This window comes from Somniosus microcephalus, unplaced genomic scaffold (genome assembly GCF_052327205.1).
Source record: "Somniosus microcephalus isolate GS21.2 unplaced genomic scaffold, FLI_Smic_1.0 unresolved_chr2, whole genome shotgun sequence".
NCBI classification, from domain to species: domain Eukaryota; kingdom Metazoa; phylum Chordata; class Chondrichthyes; order Squaliformes; family Somniosidae; genus Somniosus; species Somniosus microcephalus.
The window spans coordinates 24,794,690-24,800,748 of NW_028225180.1; the positions used below are offsets into that span (position 1 = coordinate 24,794,690).

At 47.5% G+C, this 6,059-nt stretch overlaps 2 non-coding genes across 2 annotated transcripts; both read left to right on the top strand.

Annotated features, from left to right (window-relative positions):
- Positions 1-240: 240 nt before the first annotated feature.
- On the top strand, positions 241-313 carry trnat-ugu (transfer RNA threonine (anticodon UGU)). The gene has a single exon. It is a non-coding gene; the product is annotated as a tRNA-Thr (tRNA).
- A 4,575-nt stretch (positions 314-4,888) lies between these two features.
- Positions 4,889-4,961, top strand: trnat-ugu (transfer RNA threonine (anticodon UGU)). The gene has a single exon. It is a non-coding gene; the product is annotated as a tRNA-Thr (tRNA).
- The last annotated feature ends 1,098 nt before the right edge of the window (positions 4,962-6,059 follow it).

The following is a 6,059-nucleotide window of genomic DNA, read 5'->3' on the forward strand; positions in this document are numbered from 1 at the left end:
TCATTTTCTGTTATTTTTTCGGATTTCCAGCATCTGCAGTATTTTGCTATTGAGAGTGTAACTGACTTACCTTGGGATGTTTTAGTACATGAAAGTTGTTCTGTCGTTGTTGAGAGGTGACTATTGAAGAGCCTGAGGCAGGTATCGGGGGATGAGACACAATCTGAGTGGTGAACTGTGCCCTGCCTCATTCTTCAAACACACAGCACTAACTGGAATGAGAAACAATCCAGTGCAGGTGGCTCCATAGCTCAGGGGTTAGAGCACTGGTCTTGTAAACCAGGGGTCGTGAGTTCAAATTTCGCTGGGGCCTGTGCAAATTTGTTAATTCACAGCATGTTTACTTTTAAGTATGAAACAGCTCCGAGACCAACACAAGAGCAGGCTCTTTCCCCTCTCAATTCCTCTGTACTGCCACTCTCTCACCTCACTCTGTCCTTTTCTCTTGGGGAGAGTAGAAGGAGGATGGGGAGAGCAGAGGCGAAAGGGAGAGAGAGAAATGGGAAGGAGAGAGAGTGTTGGTGAAGTGGAGATAGAAGGGAAGGAGAGAGGCGGAATGGGAGAGAGAGAGTTAAGCGGAGAGACAAAGTGAAAAGAAGAGAGAGGGAGAGAAGAGAGCGAGGGGAAGGGGAGAGAGAGAGAGAGAGAGGTGCATGGAGGAGGGTGAAATGAGAGGGGAAATGGGAGAGACAGATTGGGAAGGGAGAGGAGAGAGTAAAAGGAGTGAAGAGGGAGTGACAGAGTTAGAGGGAGAGGGAAGGAGAGAGGTGGAAGTGGAGAGAGAGCGAAGCTGTGAGAAAGTGAGAGTTTTAAAGAAAGAGAGAGAAACTCAGAAAAGGAGAGAGAGAGTGAGAAAGGGAGAGAGAGAAAGTGAGAGTAATAAAGCAAGAGAGATAGAATGTGAGAACATGAGAGCAAGAGAGAAAGGGGAGGAGAGAGTGAGAGAGAACAAGATAGAGAGAAAGAGTGTGAGAGAAAGTGAGAGAGGGAGAGCAGCAAGTGAGAGAGCAATTGAGATAGTCAACGCGAGAGAGAGAGAATCTGAGAGAAAGAAAGTGACAGAGAAATTGAGAGAGAAACTGAGAGAGAACAAGTGAGAGAGAGAGGTAAAATGAGAGTGAGAAACAGTGAGAGAGACACAGAGAGAAAGAGGGAGAGAAAGATAGAGCGTGGTAGAGACACAAAGAGGGAGAAATATAGAAAGAAGGAGGCAGAGAGACTGAGAGAGAGATAGAGTGTAACTGAGTTGCCTTGGGACGTTTTAGTACGTGAAAGTTGCTCTATTGTTGTTGAGAGGTGACTATTGAAGAGCCTGAAGCAGGTATCGGGGGATGAGACACAATCTGAGTGGTGAACTGCGCCCTGCCTCATTCTTCAAACGCACAGCACTAACCGGAATGTGAAACAATCCACTACAGGTGGCTCCATAGCTTAGGAGTTACAGCAATGGTCTTGTAGACCAGGGGTCGTGAGTTCAAATCTCCCTGGTGCCTGTGCAAATTTGTTAATTCACAGCATGTTTACTTTTAAGTATGAAACAGCTCCAAGACCAACCCAAGGACAGGCTCTCTCTCCCTTCCCAATCTCCACCTCTCTCTCTCGTTCCATTCAATTACCCTGTACTCCCCCTTTTTGCCTGTTTCTCTCTTCCTTACCCCTCTCTCTCCCTTTCACCCTCTCTCTACACTTTCCCCTCTCTCTCACCACTTCCCTTCCTCCTACTCTCTCCCCTTTCCTCTCTGTTTCCCCCTCTCACTCTGTCCTTTCCTCTTGGGGAGAGTAGAAGGAGGAATGGGAGAGAAGAGGCGAAAAGGAGAGAGAGTGTGTAGTGGAGAGAGAAAAGGGAAGGAGATAGAGAGAGGGGAAGTGGACAGCTGGAAGGAGGAAGGCGGGAAGCGGAAAGACAGCGTGAAAAGAGGAGAGAGGGAGAGAAGAGAAAGAAGAGGGAGGGAGAATGAGGGGTAGGGGAGAGAGAGGCGGATGGAGGAAGGGGGAGTTGGAGAGGGGGGATGCCGAGAGCGGGAAGGCGAGATAGAGCGAGGGGAAGTGGAGAGAGAGGGTGAGAAGGAGAGAGAGGGAAGCGGAGAGACAGAGTGAGGAGGGAGAGAGGGGGAGAGAGCGAGAGAAGAGATGAGAGAAGGGCGGATGGAGAAAGAGCAAAGAGACTGAGGAAGGGCGAAGGAGCGAGAGGGAGTAAGAGAGAGAGAGTGAATGTAAGAGAGAGTGAGAGAGAGTGAAAGTGAGAGTGATAAAGAGAGAAAATGAGACAGAGAAGGAGAGAGAGAAAGTGAGACAGAGAGAGAGAAAGAGAGAGAGAAAGAACATTAAAAGAGAGAAAGGGGAAGAGTGAGAGAAAGTGAGAAAGTGAGAGAGACAAAGAGAAAGTGAGAGAGAGAATGTGAGTGAGAGAAATTTAGAGAGAGAAATAGGGAGAGAGAAAGAAAGTGTTAGAGAAAGAGTTAGAGAAAGTGAGATAGAGAGAAAGAGAGAAAGTGAGAGCACAAGAGAGAGAGAAATTGAATGAGAGAGAAAGTGAGAGCGAGAAAATGAGAGAGAGTGAGAGAAAGTGAGAGAAAGAGAGAAAGTGAGAGAGAGAAAGAGAGAAAATGAGAGAGAGAGTGAGAGAAAGTGAGAGATAAAGAGAGAGAACTGAGAAAGTGAGAGCGAGAGAGAGAACATGAGGCAGAGAGAGAGAGAAAGTGAGTGTGAGAGAGAGAGAAAGTGAGAGAGAGAGAGGGAAAGTGAGTGTGAGAGAGAGAAAGTGAGAGAGAGAGAGAGAACATGAGGCAGAGAAAGAGAGAGAGAAAGAGAGTGTGAGAAAGTGAGAGAGAGAGGGAAAGTGAGAGGGAAAGTGAGAGAGAGAGAGGGAAAGTGAGAGAGAGAGAGGGAAAGTGAGAGAGAGAGAGAGAAGGAAAGTGAGAGAGAGAGAGAGATAGAGAGAAAGTGATTCGAGGGAGAATGTGAGAGAAAGAGAGAGAGAAAGTGAGGTAGAGAAAGAGTGAGAGAGAAAGTGAGAGAGAGAGGGAAAGTGAGAGAGAGAGAGGGAAAGTGAGAGAGAGAGAGGGAAAGTGAGAGAGAGAGAGGGAAAGTGAGAGAGAGAGAGGGAAAGTGAGAGAGAGAGAGGGAAAGTGAGAGAGAGAGGGAAAGTGAGAGAGAGAGAGTGAGAGGGAGAAGGAAAGTGAGAGAGAGAGAGAGAGGGAAAGTGAGAGAGAGAGAGGGAAAGTGAGAGAGAGAGGGAAAGTGAGAGAGAGAGGGAAAGTGAGAGAGATGGAAAGTGAGAGAGAGAGAAGGAAAGTGAGAGAGAAAGAGAGAAGGAAAGTGAGAGAGAGGGAAAGTGAGAGAGAGAGAGGGAAAGTGAGAGAGAGAGAGAAGGAAAGTGAGAGAGAGAGAGGGAAAGTGAGAGAGAGGGAAAGTGAGAGAGAGAGAGAGAGAAGGAAAGTGAGAGAGAGAGGGAAAGTGAGAGAGAGAGAGGGAAAGTGAGAGAGAGAGAGAGAGAAGGAAAGTGAGAGAGAGAGAAAGTGAGAGAGAGAGCGAGAGAGGGAAAGTGAGAGAGAGAGAGAGAGAGGGAAAATGAGAGAGAGGAAAAATGAGAGAGATACAGAGAGAAAGTGAGAGAGACAAAGAGAAAAAGAGAATGAGATAGAACGACAGAGATAGAAAGGGAGTGACAGAGTGACAGAAAGATAGAGAGAGAGTGGTAAGGGCACAAAGAGGGAGAAATATAGAAAGAAGGAGGCAGAGAGACTGAGAGAGAGATAGAGTGTAACTGAGTTGCCTTGGGACGTTTTAGTACGTGAAAGTTGCTCTATTGTTGTTGAGAGGTGAATATTGAAGAGCCTGAGGCAGGTATCGGGGGATGAGACACAATCTGAGTGGTGAACTGCGCCCTGCCTCATTCTTCAAACTCACAGCACTAACCGGAATGTGAAACAATCCACTACAGGTGGCTCCATAGCTTAGGGGTTACAGCAATGGTCTTGTAGACCAGGGGTCGTGAGTTCAAATCTCCCTGGTGCCTGTGCAAATTTGTTAATTCACAGCATATTCACTTTTAAGTATGAAACAGCTCCGAGACCAACACAAGAACAGGCTCTTCCCCCTCTCAATTCCTCTGTACTCCCCCTCTTTGCCTCACTCTCTCACCTTCCCCTCTCACTCTGTCCTTTCCTCTTGGGGAGAGTAGAAGGAGGATGGGGAGTGTAGAGGCGAAAGGGTGAGAGAGAAATGGGAAGGAGAGAGAGTGTTGGTGAAGGAGAGAGGCGGAATGGGAGAGAGAGAGTTAAGTGGAGAAACAGAGTGAAAAGAGGAGAGAGAGGCGGATGGAGGAGGGTGAAATGGGGAGAAACAGATTGGGAAGGGAGAGGAGAGAGGGAAGGAGAGAGGTGGAAGTGGAGAGCGAGCAAAAGTGAGAGTGTTAAAGAGAGAGAAACTCAGAAAAGGAGAGATAGAGAAAGGGAGAATAATAAAGCAAGAGAGATATAGAATGTGTATGAGAGAGGAGGCAGTGAGAGAGAGAAATTGAGTGGGAGAGAAAGTGCGAGAGGGAGAGCAAGTGAGAGAGCAATTGAGATAGTCAATGCGAGACAGAGAAATAGAGAGCGAGAGGTAAAATGAGAGTGAGAAAGAGAAAAGAGGTAGACAGAGAGTGGTAGAGACACACAAAGAGGGAGAAATATTGAAAGAAGGAGGCAGAGAGAGATAGAGTGTAACTGAGTTGCCTTGGGATGTTTTAGTACGTGAAAGTTGCTCTATTGTTGTTGAGAGGTGACTATTGAAGAGCCTGAGGCAGGTATCGGGGGATGAAACACAATCTGAGTGGTGAACTGCGTCCTGCCTCATTCTTCAAACACACAGCACTAACTGGAATGAGAAGTAATCCAGTGCAGGTGGCTCCATAGCTCAGGGGTTAAAGCGCTGGTCTTGTAAACCAGGGGTTGTGCGTTCAAATCTCACTGGTGCCTTTGCAAATTTGTTATTCACAGCATGTTTACTTTTAAGCATGAAACAGCTCCGAGACCAACACGAGAACAGGCTCTCTCTCCCTTCCCAATCTCCACCTCTCCTTCCGTTCAATTCCCCTGTACTCCCCTTCTTTGCCTGCCTTTCTCTCACCACTTCCCTTCCTCCTAATCTCTCCCCTTTCCTCTCTCACTCTGTCCTTTCCTCTTGGGGAGAGTAGAAGGAGGAGGAGGATGGGGAGAGAAGAGGGTGACGGGAAGGAGATAGAGAGAGGGGAAGTGAACAGCTGGAAGGAGGGAGGCGGGAAGCGGTAAGACAGCGTGAGGAGAGAAGAGAAAGAAGAGGGAGGGAGAACGAGGGGAAAGGGAGAGAGAGGCAGAAGTGGGAGTTGGAGAGGGTGGATGCCGAGAGCAGCAAGGTGAGATAGAGCGAGGGGAAGGGGAGAGAGAGGCAGATGGAGGAGGGGAAATGAGAGAGGGGAAACAAGGGAGACAAAGTGGGAAGGGAGGGAAGGAGATAGAGGCAAGAGGGAGTGACAGAGTTAGAAGGGAAGAGAAGAATGAAGGGAAGGGGATGGAGAGGGAATGAGATAGAGAGAGGGGAAGTGTAGGGGTTCGCAAAATTCCCCTATTTTCCTTGAAGATCGGGAAATATTGGTCCACATCGTGGTTGAAGAATTATGTTTTGAATTGCCTCTGGGTTGGATCAATGTTTTTAAAGCATACTCAGAGCCACGAAAGACTGCTCTGAGATGGACAGCACGTGGACAACACCGGAATCGAGGAGTTCTGTGGAAATATTCGCATACATTAAGATAGTACATTTGATTTGAATTTGTGCCCTTGAGCCTGGTCAATCACAAAAAGGTTTTAAAATGGCCATCAGAAAGCATTGGCCAAGAACAGTGCGGCTTGGAAAAGCAGCTTGTACAGCTTGTAATGTGTCTGTGTGAAAGACCTGTCAAACAAACCAGGGAGTTTCCCTTTTGTGGAGAGGCAAGGTTTGTTTATACGAAACTGCAGGATGTTGATTTACTTCCGGGATTAGCCCACTTGAACCGAAACCGCAGAACAATCGGCTTCTATTTACACAGAAATCCA